The sequence below is a fragment of the Mirounga leonina genome, unplaced genomic scaffold (genome assembly GCF_011800145.1).
Source record: "Mirounga leonina isolate KUSES-001 unplaced genomic scaffold, KU_Mleo_1.0 Mir_129, whole genome shotgun sequence".
NCBI lineage: Eukaryota > Metazoa > Chordata > Mammalia > Carnivora > Phocidae > Mirounga > Mirounga leonina.
In genome coordinates this window covers 72274580-72292477 of record NW_023270323.1, presented here as the reverse complement: position 1 = coordinate 72292477, position 17898 = coordinate 72274580, and the positions used below count along the sequence as shown (strand labels likewise).

At 44.1% G+C, this 17898-nt stretch overlaps 1 pseudogene; it reads left to right on the top strand.

Moving 5' to 3' along the window:
- The first annotated feature begins 16930 nt into the window (after positions 1-16930).
- LOC118010288 lies at positions 16931-17364 on the top strand (annotated as a pseudogene).
- The last annotated feature ends 534 nt before the right edge of the window (positions 17365-17898 follow it).

Sequence of the window (17898 nt, the reverse complement as noted above, 5' to 3'; positions counted from 1 at the left end):
GAATAGAAAATTTGCCTGAGTTTAGAGCCCAAGGGCATCACTATTGCTACCCTCACAACCCCCACCCACTCCCACCCCCTCCCTGGAACAAAAGTTAAGCTCTTTCCATTGCAAGGAAATTGAGCTGGGCCTTGAAAGGTGCATGGGATTCCAAATGGCAGAGACATGAGGAGAGGAAAGTGCGACATGACCACGCCATTTACCACGGCGTACATTTGATATTTGCAGCATTCCCTTCCACGAGAGAAGCCAGTGTCCTTTGTAAATGCTATGGTGAGAACAAAGCATGCTCATAGTTTCCTCGGAGACTCACAAACATTCTACCAAAGAGAAAGTGATCCAAGGCAACATTTGTTTAAATTAAAAATAACAATAAAAAGAAAAACTTGACATCTATTCCTGGCCAAAAGGTTGAGCATTAAATAACATTTAAATTTGGCTTTGATAAAAAATGTATGTTGTTTTGGATAGCTATATTTAAGCAATTTTTGCAAGCCTCAGAGGAAACTAAAAATGCCTTAATTGCTTCCTCATTTTTACATGCTCCATTATATGAACGTCAGCAGCATCTGTCACCAAATTACCAGTATTACAAAAACACTGTATATTTTATACATGGAAGAACCCCAAATATCTGAAAATACCTCCAAGTGTTTGAGGAGTCAGTTGAGTATTTTTAAAAATGTATTTAATTTCTAGCTCTGCCTGGGTATCTGGGACACACCCTAAGGCCTTTGGGGTTTTTTCATTCACAATAAGGAATTTTCCATTGAAATTCTCCCTCATAGGCTCACTCATCGGGAGAGTCACTGAGCATCTTCTCAAAGGCAAAAATAATTTCCTTGACGTTTTCAAATATGAAGCCTTACATCAGGTATGAAAAAGACAAAGTGTGTGATGAATGGAAATTAACATTTCAGGAACACCTACCTTTCTGTTCCCAAATCTCAGTGACCCAAATACCAGCGCTCGGCGAGCAGTGATACTATGCGTCTCCTCCAGTAACATCACCCTTTAGAGGTGAAGGACCTGGAGCTGAGAAGCACTTTGCTCCAAGCCACATGATAATTTAGTGATGGAATGAGTTTTCTACCCCAACAACATATAAACAGGAGGTGCATTTTTATAAGAGCTGAAGGCCTTGGGTTTCCATCCCTTCTTCGTCCCAAATAATCTATGAGATGAAAAACAAAACAAAAAAACAAACAAACAAAAAAACTAGCATTCGATGCTTTGATTCTTGGTTTGACTTCTCGCTTTGCCTCAGTGGCTCAATGACCACCCTAATCTGTCAGCAGCATGGGTTACTCATCACTTTAATCCACATCTGGCACAGGATTGCTGCCATGACCCTACCTCCCTGGCGTGTGGCAATCTGGATCTCCGATAATTTATTCCTAATTCTTTCCTCTCCATTAGCCCCAGACTCATCACTCAGTTTGCTGATTCCGTCTGCATACCTCTCAAACTGCCCTGCAAGCTTGGCCATCCAACCCCCCGTTCCCTAGCACAGTCATGTTCCGGTGTGGTGACGCGCTGCGCCTCATTGCCCTCCCCTTCCTGCCTCTCCCAGGAGGCTAGGAGCACTGCTAGGGAAGGGGCCCCCCTTCCTTGTCTCCATGTGCCCCACTCCTAGCAAAGAGCCTGACATGGGCCATGGGCTCAGTGGATGTTGGCAAAGTAAAAAAATCAATACAAGAAACAGCCACATCCCATACGATAATGTGCAAACACTCCGAAAGTAATAACAGAGCAACAAACATAAGAGGTTATTATTGACTCTGGCCTCCTAAAGTCCTTTTTACTTATATGTTTTTTCTGTGTTTGGCTGTTCTCTTTCCTCCAATCAGACACATGTGTTTATTTCCCTTGAGTTCACCTTTCACTGCTTCCCTGATATTTTGGCTCTCTCATTGTACCTAGAGTACATCCAAACTATAATTGGATGTGTATCATATGCATGGGCCCTCACAGCCTGGCCACAACTCTCCTATATAAACAACTCTACCCAATGAACCCTAAAAGCAAGGCAAAATATAGTTCCAATTGTTTCTCTTAGAATGCCCTTTTTTTTCTTTGTGTGTTCAGTGCCTATCAGATTCTCAAGGACTGGTTCATGGACACCTTCACTCTGAAGACTTTTCTGACCTGCCCCCATCACTGGTTTCTTCTGCTAAGACACTTACTGAAGATGGCGTATCAGCGTGGGTCCACTCAGAAGACAGGAAGGCCATGCCAGAGAGGACAATGTAGTAATTTCATATAAGGAACTAGTGAGAACAGTTTTGGAAGACCTAAAAGGGCAAACTCAGGAGACTGTGAGGCCCTCCAGAGGTCAGCAAAGACAGGAAGCCACTTTCCCCATTGGAGCCAGAGGGTCAAATGGTGGAGGTTGTGTGACCAGAGCCCAGAATCTACACCCACTCTGAGGGGCGCTGCCTGAGGCAGTTGGAACAGTAGGGCAGCTCTGACTACTGCCAGAGAGGCTTCTTGAAGCAGAGAGGAAGGCAGAGAGGCTGGCCTTCTTCTCTCCCTGCTGTCCGATCTCCAGGAAGGGTCTCCACTGGCCAGTTGACAAGGGAGCTGGGCCATGCACTCCCTGTGATAGATTAGGGGAAGGGTGTGGAATGGGTCTGAAAGCAAACAGGCAGAAAATAGCACACGTCATACATTTGCATATTTTTACTTACTTATACACGTGGATGGTGAGACTTCTTCAGGCAGAGACCACGTCATTCGCATGTATGTGTCCATAACACTGAAGATGATGTCTTCACATGGATCTTTGTGAATCAGTTAAAAGAAGAAGGAGGAATGTAGTCATGAATGAATAAATGTGATGATGTTTTCAGATAACACACAGAATCTTTCAGTCTGTAGGTGCAACTACCATCTTCTCCCGTTATAAACACTTAGAACTTCACTGCTGGTTTGCTAACTGTTTTCTCTCCCCTCCCGCTCACACGTTACTGTTCTAAATCCCTGTTCCCTTGTTTTATTATTCCTTCCAGGCAAGCAAAACTGGCATTGCATTTATTTCAAACACTTTATATATATTTTTGTTTGATTACAGGGTATTCATTTTAATTACTTTGTATTACTTTGTTACTTATGTAACGGAAATCCTGAGTAAAACAGCTCAAACCACTAAAGGGATCCCGTGGAAGGATGTCAGGTACCTGATGGGATTCTGGAGCTGGGTTATTGCAACGGGAGGTGAGCCATGTTGGGGCTGGCGTGGTGCAGAGGGCTCCAGAGGGTTCCCACCTCACTGCTCTGACTTTCTTGTGCATCTGAACCTCTGGCCAGTGGGATGCACATGAAGTTGCTTCCTTTCTTGCACTCACTTCCAGGCATCCAGAGAGATATTCGTCTCAGGTTTGACTCTACAATTCCTAGAGAAGCCCACTGAGTGGCTCAGAGTGGTCAGGCACTCACCCTTGAAACAATTGATGGCTGTGTGGCATGAACCTGGAGCCTCTCATACACACTATGTGCAGGGATTCTGGGAGCGGGGACAGTGCTCAGGAAGGAGCCGGGAGCTCTGGGCAGCTGTTTTGACAACTCAGCACCCACTCTGAACCTAAGTCAGGGACTCCAAAGCAATATATGTTCTGAGCACAAGTAGTCTCAAAAGATGTAAGGAAAGGGACCTGCAGGCTGCAGGCTTTTAGGGGGCCAAGGTGCACATTAGCTTATTAAAGGCTCTGAGAAGTCCTGCAGATTAACCCGGCATATGCCAAGTCTATGTGAGCACAGGTTACCTTCTCAAAACATTAATCAATATCTCCCCCAAATACTTGAGACCCGCTCTGTTAAATCAGGTTTGCTCTAATAGTGGTCCTTCAGGTATCAGGGCCCAATTTCCTCCGAGAGCCTCCTTGAAACAAGCGAGGATAGTCTTAGGGTCTCCTCCCTGCCTTTGAGGTTTATAATTTTGTCCTATTTAATCAGGACGCTGACTTGCAATTGGGTTTAAGCCCCACAGCAGTGGGGATCTGACCCATTCACCAGCCCTCAGCCTGGTCCCTCACATGCCCTGAGCCAGTTTGTTCCCTTCTAGGAGGAGATCAGAACACTTACATCAGAAAATAGAAACTCAGTAAGATCATAGATGCAAAACATGTAGCAGAGTACTTGGCAAGCAGGAAGCCTTCCAGAAATGGGAGTCTCTTTCCTTTCATTGTCCTAACATCTGGGGAAAGGTGAGTTGCCAGAGGAAGAGCCGGTAACATTCTTCCTTTCCTGCTTTCTGTCTCTCTCTCTCTTTCTCTCCCTCCCTCTCCCTATACACAATATGTATACATCATTTAGAACTTCATCATTTCACTGAATTCAAAATTAACATCTCCATCCCTTTCCTCCCCTCTTTTTTCCTCCCACCCTTCTCTTACTTTATTCTTTCCCTCTTGCTGGTTTTCTTCTTCCAGACAGCACCCCATTAAACTGCCAAGTATCTGTGGCCTGAGGAAGAATGTCAGTTCATAGAGGTTGGTCTTCAGGGACGCTCAGCAGGAGTTAGGACGGGGAATTCGGTGACTCGAGCATGGGGCCAAGAGTAGACAGGATTTATTGTGTATTCTGGAGACTTCTGGAATGAGTCTCTAAATGTCAGAGAACCTGGAAGATGGATCTCTGGATCCCTGTGTTTTCATATTCAACAGCACTAGGATGATCGGGACATACTTGATATCTACCACACATCTCAAGGATCAGTCACTACAAAATTCTCAGACTTTTTCCATGCAATATTGTCCTTCTTTCCCTCCTCTTTCTCCTCAATCTTTTTGTTCTGCCTTTTTCCCCTCATTTTTTAAGATTTTATTTTTATTTATTTGACAGAGAGAAACACAGTGAGAGAGGGAATACAAGCAAGGGGAGTGGGAGAGGGAGAAGCAGGCTTCCCACCGAGCAGGGAGCCCGATGTGGGGCTCGATCCCAGGACCCTGGAACCATGACCTGAGCCCAAGGCAGACGCTTAACCGACTGAGCCACCCAGGTGCCCCCTTCCCTCATTTTTTAAAGAGAAATTGGCCTTGGAAATGTTAGCTAATTGTGTCTTAGCTCCTCCTGCCAAGAAGTGTTTCAGAAGATACCTCTACCCACATTACTAAAGTCTCTGCTTCCCTCTTTTTCCTTGTTTTTGTCATATGCAAATTAGTTTTTAAAAATCGATGAAGGGACCTACTTGGCACGGGGCAGCATGATTAGTGCCTTCAGGGTATTTAGATATTAACTTAATACCAGAGAAATAAATGTGAAGAAAATTTCTGCTTCGGTAGTGCTGGTATCTGTAGTAAAAGAGGCATTCAGGAAGAGGGTCCCACAGAAAACTGTTTCTCCCTGCAGAGAATTAACAAATGTGGGTCTTGGCTGCTAAAATCACCCGTAGACATTGTTTCTATTTCCTACTTTTAAGCCATCTCAAAATCACAGACGTTTCAGCCATACTCTACATCTCAGGCATTTCTGAGGAGCCCCCATTATATTGGATACAATGTTACAGTCTTAAGAAACAAAATGAGTAGAACACAATAGAGTGTGATAAATGTCCCAAGAGGCCTGGACACTGAGCTCCCCACGACTGAGAGACCAGTCCTGCGTCCTCAGATGTCTATCCTTGTCTATTGGGAGTATTTTCAGGAGTCCATTGTGAGGAAAAAGGGCTGAAGCTATTCAGGGCAGGGAAAGAACAGAAGGGGCCAAGGGGTTACAACAATCCTGCTCACAAACACTCGGTTCCCCAAGTGGACTTTATTTTCCTTCTATCCGTCCTGGTGGATAGATGCACACATCTCCACCCTCATGGACACTGGGCTTGGCTGTGTCATTTGCAGGCTGACTCCATACATCCTCTGGTCTGTAAAAGATTTCGAATCCATTGCATGCTTCTCTGTAGGCTCTAGTCTGCTCATGTCTCTCTGCCATGAAAAGAGCAGGTCCCCACTCCTGGTTCCTGGACGGCAGCCAACCTATAGTCACCAACATGTAAGAAAGAAATGTGTGCTATTCCAGCCTCTGAGATTTGGTGTGTGGGGGGTGGGGATGGGGGGTGTTTTTAATGCAGAAAAAAAACTGAGTACTACAAATCTTCCTTTCTTTATTGTATTTCACAGAAAAATGTAGTCCTAAAACTTCTGTCCAGTGTTCTGCATTAAGCTTCATACTAAGAGCTATTCCTTCTATAATTTTTTTTTAAATTTAAGATTAAGGCAATGTCTCTGTATCAGTGGATTTGATTTTTCTGGTTTCTATAAGAAGAGACGTGGCCCAACGATTTTTCCTAGAAGAGGCCTGTTCTTTCTCTCATCAGTTCGGCAATGGTTTCAAAGTTTTTATAAGTGTTTGCTGCACAGTTGGAAGAAAGTAATAGAGGCAGCAGAGTTTGGGGGACACACTCTGGGAAAGAACTGAGTTCTGGGTCTGGTCAGATTCTGAAACATTTAAAAAATAAGACCCATTTTTCCTCAGGTCGACTTCTCCTTGTGAGACAGTGAAAGGGTTGAATGGCAAATCTCCAAGTGCTTTCCTTTAATACATTTTTTTGTTTTATTTATAAAATTATTTTAGTTCACCTCAACCTATAAAAAACAGACTGGACCCTAAGATCCAGAGGATCCTTTGTGTCTGGTTCATCATAGCTCTCCAGGGCCTGGAACAGTTCTTGCTGAATGAAGGAATGTAGTGCATGCCTGAAACATATATTGAACATTACCGTATGCACACAGAGGACCAAGAAGATGGATCAGAGTGCAAGACCACAAAGACGGGAAAGATACAGTCACAGGCATGAAGAAGGCAGAGAGACACCAAGAACTGACTTTTATAAAGCACAGTGAGCAATGACAGGCGTGAGGTGTCATGAAATCGCACACAATAGCGGTCACCCTCAGCCTAGTGTCAGACAAGGCTTGTCACCTCTCAAAAGGTTTGTCCTCCCCTGGGAGTAGTTTCAGAGTCACATTTGAGAAGTAGTTATTTAGGGATTACAGAGTATCAGTCAGGTGAGATGTGTCCCCTTAAACACCATATAAAAATGGTTCAAGAGACATAAGAGGGGCAAGAGGATAATAAAACCGATGCTTCCAGAAATTGGAAATAATGAAGAAAACCGAACTCTTCAAACAACTGCTCTGGAGACATCCTGAGAGACAGAAATTTAAGACAAGGAAAGTTTTTTTGTTTGTTTGGCTTTTTTTATGCTTGAGTGTGAGGCTTGGTCAGCATGTACTAAGTAAGGATTATCGATAATACTCTATTTACCAACGACCCATGTAGTGCTTTTCAGGAGGCCTGCAGAAGGGTCTCATTCCAGTTAAGAAATTCAGAATAAGACATGGAACTCCTCTTAGCCAGTGATTTCAAGCACCATTATTTGACCGTTTCTGTATTTAGAACTCATTCAAACTTATATAGCATATTACATCTAATTAATTGAGTGTTTATGCGCTAAAGCATTACTTGCTCGGGACTACAGTGGAATTCCCAGGGTTTATGACGGGAACACTTTAGAAAAGCAGCCTGTGTTTCCCCCAATTTGTATAGCTTCATTCATTATAATTTTTCCTGATGTTTTGCCTACCATATTATTAACTTCCCCAAAGCAATGAAATACCAGCTTGTCTTCTCACGGCAGAGAAATGAGAGGAATAATTATGAACGTGGAAATCCCAGTGAAAACATGCTTCTATTGAAAGAAGCTAGCGGTCCAAGAAGGAGCTCCCTGGATTTATGGAGACCATTAAAAAAAAAAAAAAAAAAAGCAAACACACAGCAAAACAGATGCATTTTGTCATCTAGCATCTTGGACACTCCATTTCCAGGGAAAAGAATTCTTTTATATACGTACATACATATATATTTTTATATTTATATACTTATATATTTATTTATATTTATATATATCTTACACTGGACAACAATTTCTATTTTACTCTAAGTTATAAAATCTGAATAAATCATCAAAGTTTCAAGTGAGTACCACACATAAACATTTAATCACTGCAAAGTGTTCTTTTCAAAACGTAAGTGTTTGTAAGCACAGTGTTTGATTTGTAACTGATTCCAGGGGCAGCGCCGAGATGTGTTCCTCCTGGTTCTTAAAGACCTTCCGATAATGGGACAAAGACAGCGTAAGGCAGACCTCAGCGCCTGTCAGTGCAGAGATGCGGGGCCATCTGGGAAATCCATCCCAGCCAGGGCTGGGGGTCAGTGGTTATTTTACAAAGAGCAGGGCCTGACAGGACCACCACAGACATGCGTGTTTATTGTCCAATGAGGTGTTTGGGGGCCATCCAGACCCAACCAGGATCCTGTGAAGAAAGCGGCCGAGGAGAGGTGTGGGGAAGGGGAGAGGACAGTGAGGACCCAGGGCAGGGAGGGGAGCAGGGAGCTGGCCGACTGGCTGGGAGGCAGCCTTCCATCCTGTTCGAGGCAATGTTTGTATTATGACATCCTGCAAGCTCCATTGTTATTTCTCACAACATCACAGCCTACTTCGGTACCCGGACCATCCCGGTGGCCTCTCATAAAAGTTAAAAAAAAAAAAAAAAACCCGCAATTTACATTCTTCCTTCAGAAATGCTCCCTGCCTTCTTACTTGGTGTGGCCCTGTTTTCCTGATATTTCACTTTGGTTTACATGGCCCTTCGATCAGTCACCAGTGCCAAATGTGTATTCAGTAAGAGGAAGTTTCGGTTGGAAAATAGTTCCCAATCTCAATTCTTCCTTCCAAAATCTGTGCCTCAGAGTTGCTCCACAATTTGGAGTTATTTCTGTGTAGATGTGGGAAAAGGAAGGAAATTTCCAAAGTAAAGATAACTAGCTCAGGGTAGGTCGCTCCAGTGATGAGGTTGGGATAACTGTATTTTTTAAACAACTTTATTGAGAATATAGCATTCACCATCAAAACTTTGTAAGTTTCAAAGCACGATTTTGGGATTTCAAGAACCCCTGATTTTCAGTGGTTTATCTTTTAACCCCTACCTTTTACAATCATTTTCATTACAAATAATACCTTTATAGAAATGACCCAACTTCACCCTTTTACAACCCTACCTAGTCGCTGGGACCAAAGCCAATCCTGATGCTAACACCCATACCAAGTTCATCATCAAAACAATCCAGAGGAGGCAGAGAACAGATCTCGGTAAAACACTGGGACAGGAGATCCCAAGGAAGAATGGCAATATTCATTAAGAAATAAAGAACCCACTTTTATTCTAAATTAATTATTCTCTGATTTGAGAAGCAACACACAGCATAGCCCACATTGCAGAATTTCCAGAAAGAACTTACGATTTTGTAAATTTTGTGTTGAGCAATCAGCTTTGCATACTTAAATGCAAAAGCGTACCTATATGATAAGCATTATATTTTGAAGCATGAAATAAGGTTTCTGCAATCAAGTCTTATTATATTATAAGATTAAGAGTTTGAATTGTGATAACTTGCTTGGAAACTTTTGTACAAGAGTCACATATCACAGTGATATGTTGGAGATCACTCGACTTCAGGTCTCTGTTTCTCAGAAAGCAAGGATCTAGTGAATGCCCTAATGCTCAGAATATCAACAAAGTATCATTGTGTAGGCACCTACAGAATGGTCCCCATCGATGTCTGCCTCCTAGTAAGTATTCAGGCTCTTGGGTTATCTTTTATGTGCACTGCGCCTACTGACTTGCTCGCTTCTATCTGTGTGTGGCAAAATATGTTATGTTCTAGATTAGAACACAAAAAAAACTGTATCTTCCACCTTGCTCATTCCCTTCTCTTGTGACTTTCACTCTCTCTCTCTCTCCCCCTCACTCCCTCCCTCCCCTTCTTTCTCTACCTTAGAGCCCTTACTCTGGGGGATGTAAGCTGCTCTGTTGTCAGTAGCCCTATGGATAGAGCCATGTGACAAGGAACGGATGTTTAGGGCCAACAGCCACAGAGACCTACAAAGAGACACGTGAGTGAGCTTGGGAGCTGATTCTCTGCTACCCTACCAGCCAAGCCTTGAAATGACAGCAGCCCCAGCCAAGCTTCACCCAGATTCCCTCACCCACAAAAATCATGAGACAGTAAAAGTTCTTTTAAGCTACAGAATTCTGGAATAATTGGTTATGCAACAACACATAAATAACACAATAATACTCTTCCCAACTTTAAAATAGTTCTCCATAAGTCATTGATGATATGCACCCTAAAACTCTAGCTGTTAAAATAAGATCACTGATAAAGAACAGTTCAGAGCCCCAAGCCACAAATCACCTTACCATGACTCATTGGCAGAATCCTCCCCAAAGTTATATGAAATCAATAAACCTCCATATTCCTCATGCATCTCTTATACTCTAACACACTTTTTATAAAATTGACTTCCTTATGTTTATCCTTTATTTTCTTTCTGTCCTATTAAAATATAAGCTGTACCAGGGCAAGGATTTCATCTTTTTTCCTCTCCGTTCATATATCCCAAGGACTAAAACCAGCACTGAGCTCATAGGAATTGCCCCAAAAATGTCTCATGAATGAATGAATTTGACATGGTTCAATGTCAAATTCACAGTCTCCAGCCACAACCCACAAACCATGTTGTTCCCCAGTCACACCTTCCACCTTCCTAAACTCACTGTCTTCCTTAGGCTGTTCATCACACCCAGAATGCCCTGTGTCTTAGGTTGCATTCCCCAGAAATGCACTGTGAGACAAGAGTCTGTGTGCAAGTAATTTATTAAGGAAGTGCGCCCAAGAGAAACCAGGAAGAGTGGGGGAAGCATGACGGTGAAGGAGAAGAAGCCAGACAAGGGTGTGATTTCAGGCAGACTCCCAGAGACGGCAACTTCCACATAATCCCACTGGGGAGTTCTCAAGTGTAAATTATGCCTCCAAGTTTGTCCCAACCCCAGGCAAGAGAGTTGAGCTTGCACACTCCGATGTTAATTAGTCATCAACGAAGGGCTGCCCCAGGGATGTAAACTCCCAGGTACTTCCAGCTGTCTGCAAGTGTGCGGAGAGCCAAGGGCAGCCCTCCAAAGAAGAGACATGGGTGCAGGCTTTGGAGGCAAATGGAGGCTGAGAGGGAAGAGCAAAGAGCCAGTGGGGGAATCCAAGAAAATCCAGGTGGATCTCCAACAGCGTCTGCGACCCCCACATGTTTCCCAGTTTATTTTACTGAAATCTTACCCATCCTTCAAATAATTCTCTATACCTTAACACTACACTAGAACCATACCCACTGCCTCATTCTTTGGTCATTAACTTTCCCTCCCCTCCCCTAGATCATAAAGCCCATAAAAGCAGAGATCGTATGGGCTATGTGCTTGTGCCTCCCACTCTGTGTTGTAAAGAGTCTCAATGCCACTGAATAGCTCTAGACTCCGTGGCAGTACATGCAGCAGGCATGGAGATAGCATGTGTAGAACAAGTGTGAGACATTTGTTACAGGCTACAGTGCGCTTTCCTGTCTGTTATTCCATGTATCCCTCACAGGATACACAGAGCTACACAGAATTGCGACGACTACCCTATTTTCCAGAAAGAAAGGCTTAGTGATAAAGATTTCCTGATGCCTTGTCCACTAAATAGGCACTGAGTGATGCCTCAGAACTAAATCCGATTTCAAGTCCAATTTGCTTTCCCCTATACTGATTGATTGATTGATTAAGTGGAGAAGTAATCAAAAAATGTTTGATCTTATTTAAGTGAATCACAGAAAATAAATGGCATGCAAATGTTCAGCTTGAATTAATATAGATTGAGATCATTTAAATTAACCTGACTTTTAAGGTGTCTTTTACTCTTCGATTTGCTGTATTTTGTCTAAAATTGAGGGGGTAAGCAGAAGAGGGGAGGAAGGTTGAGGGCAGGCTTGGTGACTATAAATTTCTGGCTGTAATTCATTAATATGTGTCAAGTAACCTATAAACAGGTCAGACCTCCAGAACCCTGCATTGTAAACTTGTCTGCAAGCATGGGAGCCTGCTATTTCCTGGGCAGGTAGTGTTCTGTTTGCCCAAACTCTTCACTCAACTCCTTCCACCCCCAGCAAATGGACCGCTGTCCTCACTTCTCCAACCTTAGATGTCATGGAGGCAAGCCCTCACACAGTCTAGTTCATACTAAGCTGGCAAGCACTGATAGGTAGCGACTCTTGACACACAGCTGCACAGACTGACCCAACACCCCCTGCCCAGGACGTACCCAACAGGGACCTACTGCAAACACTGGTGTTCTCTGCCTTAGTGCCGGCCCAAGCATGACAGACTGGAAGAGCGAGTGTCCATGGCCCCTGGGGAATAGCTGTCAACCAATGACAGCTGGAGTGACAACTTCCCTAACTTTATTGTCATTCTAATGGGTCAACTCTGACATATATTGGCCATTTCCTCCCAGAATTCCCCCAAAGGGCTGGAGCCTCAGCTGCCCATAACAGTCGCCTATTCAATAGCTTACCTTCTCTTGGTTTCCTTGTCTTCTCTGTGTCCTCCACACTCCCACACCAATGCTCCCCAGAATCACCTCCAAAATAAACTGCTGGCCCTCAAGTCCTTGTCTCTGGGACTGCTTCTAGGAGAATCCAAGCCTGGGTTGTGTTGCTCCATTCAAGGATATTCATACTTTTAAGGCAGGTAGCTGGACTGACACCCCAAAGGGATGAACCAGTAATGAGGGAAACTTAATAAATAGGATAGTCACGTGGGGGAATAAATCTCAACAAAGAGCCTTCCTAGCAGCACCTTTGGGGTGACCACATCATCTGTCTACACAATAGGCAGGCTGGCATGGTGGACAAAGCCGTGGACTGGATGTTGGAAATGTGGATTCTAATGTTGTCACTGCCACTGGCTCACTCCTCATCCTTGTCATCCTCTCTGATCTCTCTGATCTTCAGTTTTTCTCTTCTGGAAATTTACAGGATTGGATTATTTGATCCTAGGGCCCTTTTGGGCTCCTAATCCCCATGAATCCATGGAAGAGGATGAAGTGCATGGCACCTCTTTAAAAGTATGTTCCACCGGTAATTAATAAACAAGCAAACTTTTCACACAGCCCCGGCTGTAAGAGGGACTGTTTAATTAGGCACATGAGACGTTCCAATCTGTCTAGACAGGCTTCTCTTTTTCCCCTGGACATCGTCAGCCATGCTTGCTCTGACACTGTGACAAGGTGTCTTTTGGCTACAGACCGCAATTTTGTTGGGTGATAATTCTAATGCCATAGAGTCAGCTGTGGAACTTTCTTTAGTTTTAATGCTGTTTGTCTTTCCAAGTGGAACTGACTAGGGAGAGTTACCCAAGAAATAGCCAGGAGAGGCAGCTCCTCCAACAGGAGTCACCAAAAAGTTGTGTCTGGTGAGGCCCCTATGCCTGTCTATCTTTGTTAGTGGACTTTTTAGTTATTGCTTCTCTCCCCACTCCTGCCCTTGGGGAATAAAATGTCCAAACATTGAAAAGGGAATTCCCAAGTCATTTGGTTGACACCCTCCACCCCTCCCAAGATCTCTGACAAAGAGAACAGAAAAAGAGATTCCTTGACACCCAGATTTCTAAACACTCAAACTTGAGTCTCTTGATGACTCTGGCAAATAGACTGTAAAATCCTCGATCTTCCAAGGGCTGAGACCTTAACATTTGTGTGGATAATATTGACAGAGCTCATCTGGTATGAGGATTGGAGAAGAAATGCATGAAATCCCTGTCAGTAGCTAAAGAAAATTTTCAAAGTGCAGCCAGTTGATTAGACAAACACAACACACCAGACATAATCAAAAACATTGAATCTTCATCTCTTATGGTCTTGTTCAAATTTATTCAGAGGAGGAAGATGAAAAATTGTCAGGAACCATATTTTTCATTTAATTCCTGTAGTTCTACAACCATATTAAGTCACAAAACACAATCTCAATTCAGTTATTGGAAGTGTCTGCCGAAGTTACTAGTCACATTTCAACCTTCCTTCAAAGCTAGACTCCTCCCATACCACCGTCACCTCAGGCTAGGTGGCTATGTTTGGCTTCTGCCCTCTTTCTCTTCCATTCCCTCCCCCACTCACTAGCTGCTGCTCCACACCTCATAAAAGTCAAAGAGGATGGGCTGCCAAGGAGAAGAGGAGGAGAAAAGGCAGTTTCTACTAGAGTGAATGGCTTCATGCTCTCTGGACCTGGCAGTTGGACAGCAGTAGCTCTTTCCTTGTAGATTCTTTGAAAGTTGTTTGGAAGCTTCTTTGCTGGCCCCTCCAACTACGACTCCTCTGACGTGGGCAATGCCTTGCCTTCACCTGGCTGCTTCCCCCACCCTAGATTCCTCAAAGATGAGGTCCACATCCATTGTGCCACGTAAGTCCAAAAGCACTCCCAGGCAGTCCACTTGGGCAGGACTTGAAATGGCTCCAGGCTGGCTCTGTCACCATCCGCTCCATGAAACATGCCCTTGTACTTCTTCCTTCTCTGGTTACTTGCCAGGCACTGTAGTCTACTCTCTCTGGCCCGTCACAGGTTGCTCTAGCTTTTCTGAGGTGATAGTATGTCTGGGTCCTTGGTGTCCACCAACTGCAGGGAACATAACTAAAGCTTTATGAGTGCTGCCATTGGAACAAGCTCTCTAAGCATGAGAAAGACCTAACACCTCAACCCTTCACCTGACCAGGTTAGGATTGGAATTGACACATAAGAGAAACTCCTTACAAAGAAAAGCTCCCACCTTTCTTCCTCTCCATTTTCTTGAACATTTTATATTCTCAAAGCAAATGACAGACTACAAGAATCATGGAATTGGATCCTGATTATCCCCTTAGAAGATTACCCCAGGGCAGTCTGCCTAACATCATCCGAAATCTACCATATCGATTACATGTCTGTGCCTAATTCAGAACTCGGGCCTTAAAATTCTACTTCCAAATAATACCAATGATAGATTATTTTCACTAATTGCTTTAGAAAATAGGTAAAATTTTTTAGAACTGTGCCTACAACATAGAAGGCACTAAATAAATATTTATGAAGGGAATTTATTAATAAGACATTTTGCATCTATGTATTTATTTAAGAAACACTTTGGGCTCTCTTGTTTGCAGCTACTTTCCATATTCTTGGAACGGAGTTTATTACATAGTAGGTATGAAGTACATATTTCTTTAATGAATTAATGGAGTGTCTTGGAAATCTTACCGAACACATATAGAGTTCCCTCTTGAATTTGACAAGCATTTGTTGAGCACTTGCTGAGTACCTAGTGGCAGTAAGCACTTCTTTTCAGTGTTCCCATAATGTCCTGTCCTACCCTCGCAAGGTGTTTATTAAACTGTATTTCAGTAGCAATTTTTCTTGTCTGCACTCCCACTTGAAAAGAATGGGTATCATTTTCTTCTCCAAGTGCCTAGCTTAGTCAAGGGCAGGAGGAAGGAAAGCAGAATGGATTGAATGAATGTGTATTTCCTGTGTCATACAATGTTGGAAGAGGGGAACATAAGTTATCATTTCTTATCTAGTTATCCATATAAAGGGGTAGTCTGGAATATAAAAAAAATTATACCAGATAACCATGACAGAGTAACTGTTACAGGACTACCCTCTGACCCTAAACTTTGAAAACAGTATGAAACACATGAAATAATTCAGACGTTGGACAACAGGCAGTGAAACACAGTGCTGCCTGAGATGGATGAGAGACATGCAAGGAGTGGCCCATGTTTGCACAGCTTCCTTGCTGGGAGAATTTTCTGGTTTGCAATGCAGGGAGGTGAAGCCCAAGCAGAGCATGGTCTTGCTGAGCTGAGCAGGCAGAGATGGAAAAGACAAATAAAGTCATTGGAATGCTGGACGCACAATGCCAACGAGGAGGACACTGTGCCGGGAAGGAGATCCAGAAATTCTGAGGGGTCTCTTGAGTCTAAGGTAATTAGTAAGCTGCATATATACCATAGGGCAATTTTGTGAGGTTTGGTATATTAGTTTCCTAGGGCTGCTGCCATTTAGTACCATGGACCATGTGTCTGAAACAACAGATAATCTGTCTCAGAGTTTGAGAGGCTGTGAGACCAAGATCAAGGGTTGGTTCCTTCCGAGGGCTATAGAAGGAAAGGATCTGTTCCATGCCTCTTCCCTGGCTTCTGATGGTTGCTGGCATTCTTTGGCATTCCTTCGTTTGGAAACGTGTCACCCTGATTTCTGCCTTCATGGTCACTTGTCATTCTCCCTGTGCATGTCTGTGTCCAAATTTCTTCTTTTTATAAGGACATTAGTCATGTTGGATTGGGATTCCACCCTACTCTAGTATGACCTCATCTTAATTTAGCTAATTGTATCTGCAATGATCCTGCTTCCAAATAAGGTCACATTATGTGGTATTGAGGGTTAGCAGTTCAACACAGGAATGGGGCAGGGGCAGGAAATGACACATTTCAACCCATAACACCTGGCAAAAAATCTGATCAGGGATTTATGAGCAGAACAGGAAAGACTGAGACATGTGAGAGCTCCAGCCAGACTAAGTGGAGAGAACTTGATAAACCAGCCAGGCCTTCAGCTGAGATACTGGAAAGGTCATGCATGAGGACAGGGTGCTCCCCTAACAATAAAGTAAACTCCCCTCACTCACTCTAACAAAGCTTTAAAAAGTCCTCAAAAAAGTTCAGGCAGATCCACAAGTACATTAACTGGCTACCAGACCAAAAGTCAGCAATGCCAAAGAAACACAAAATCCAAGCATTCAATTCTGTAGAATTCACAATCTCTAGTATAAAGGAAAGTGTTGCCAGAAATGCAGCGGAGGGGAGAAGGGATCAGGAGCGGGAGCTGAGGGGAGGGAGAGGCGGGTCCGGGTCTGGCCGGGCAGCTGCTCGCCGAGGTCTCCAGGCCCGGCTGCGGCTCCGGCCTCCGTTCCTGGGCACCGTCGGCGAAGCTCCGCGGGGCGGGTGTAGGAGACCTGCAGGCGGCGACCACCGCATCATGTCAGCCAAGGACGAGCGGGCCAGGGAGATCCTGAGGGCCCTCAAACGAAACCGGATGAGCCTCCGGATGCTGAGACAGGGAAGGTACTGTGCAAGGAACAGAAGACCTGTCGGTCCCTGGAGAGGAGCATGAAGCCCGTGTTCCCAAGAAAGTCCTCAAGTGCAAGGCAGGTCTCGAGAATTGAACTTCTCTTCAGCAGAGCAAATGGAAAAATTCCGCCTGGAACAGGGCAAGGCCTGGAAGAGAGGTTCTTCGAGTCCGGCTTTGCGACCCCGAACTCCGCAAACACCTGGCAGTCCCTGAGAGAGGCAGCGCCCGAGTCCCAGAGGACGCCCGCCAGCGTGCCGACTGGGAATGCTATCATAGAGACAAAGTGTTTTGAAGACCATCTTCTTGTAAGCGCATCCAGAGTGAGACTTTTCTACGTTTGAGACAAGAATGTGTGTGCATTTCAAGAATTTGGGTTTGGGGGGGAAAGGAGGAAACTGTGTACTTTTTTCCTCCACGCATTTGGTTTTTGACACTTCCAACCCTAATTCCCTGTAGGGCAGAACCCACCTGCGGCCACCAGGGGACCAGTTCTGTGTAGGTAACCAGATGGCTGTTAATTCCTGAGCCGCCATCTTCCACTGACCAGACTCCACTCCCAACCCCAGACCAGGGCAGAGGGTGAGCCTTGACTCCTTCCCAGGGTGACGCGGGACAGACGCTTACCACGAAAGCCACTGCTGTTCCCGCCCCCGCCCTGCCTCCTCCTTGGGCCCTGCAGGCGACACATCTTCCTTTGGCCCCTAGTTTTGGAAAAATTCATATTCCTGACCTATGTTTAGTTTTTTTCCTACCATTTCTATTTCATACGTTCTCATACATTTAACTTGTAAAATAGACTGTGATATTATTATTATTATGTAATGAATTAAAACATATGAATTAAAATATTCCTACGGTCAAAAAAAAAGAAATGC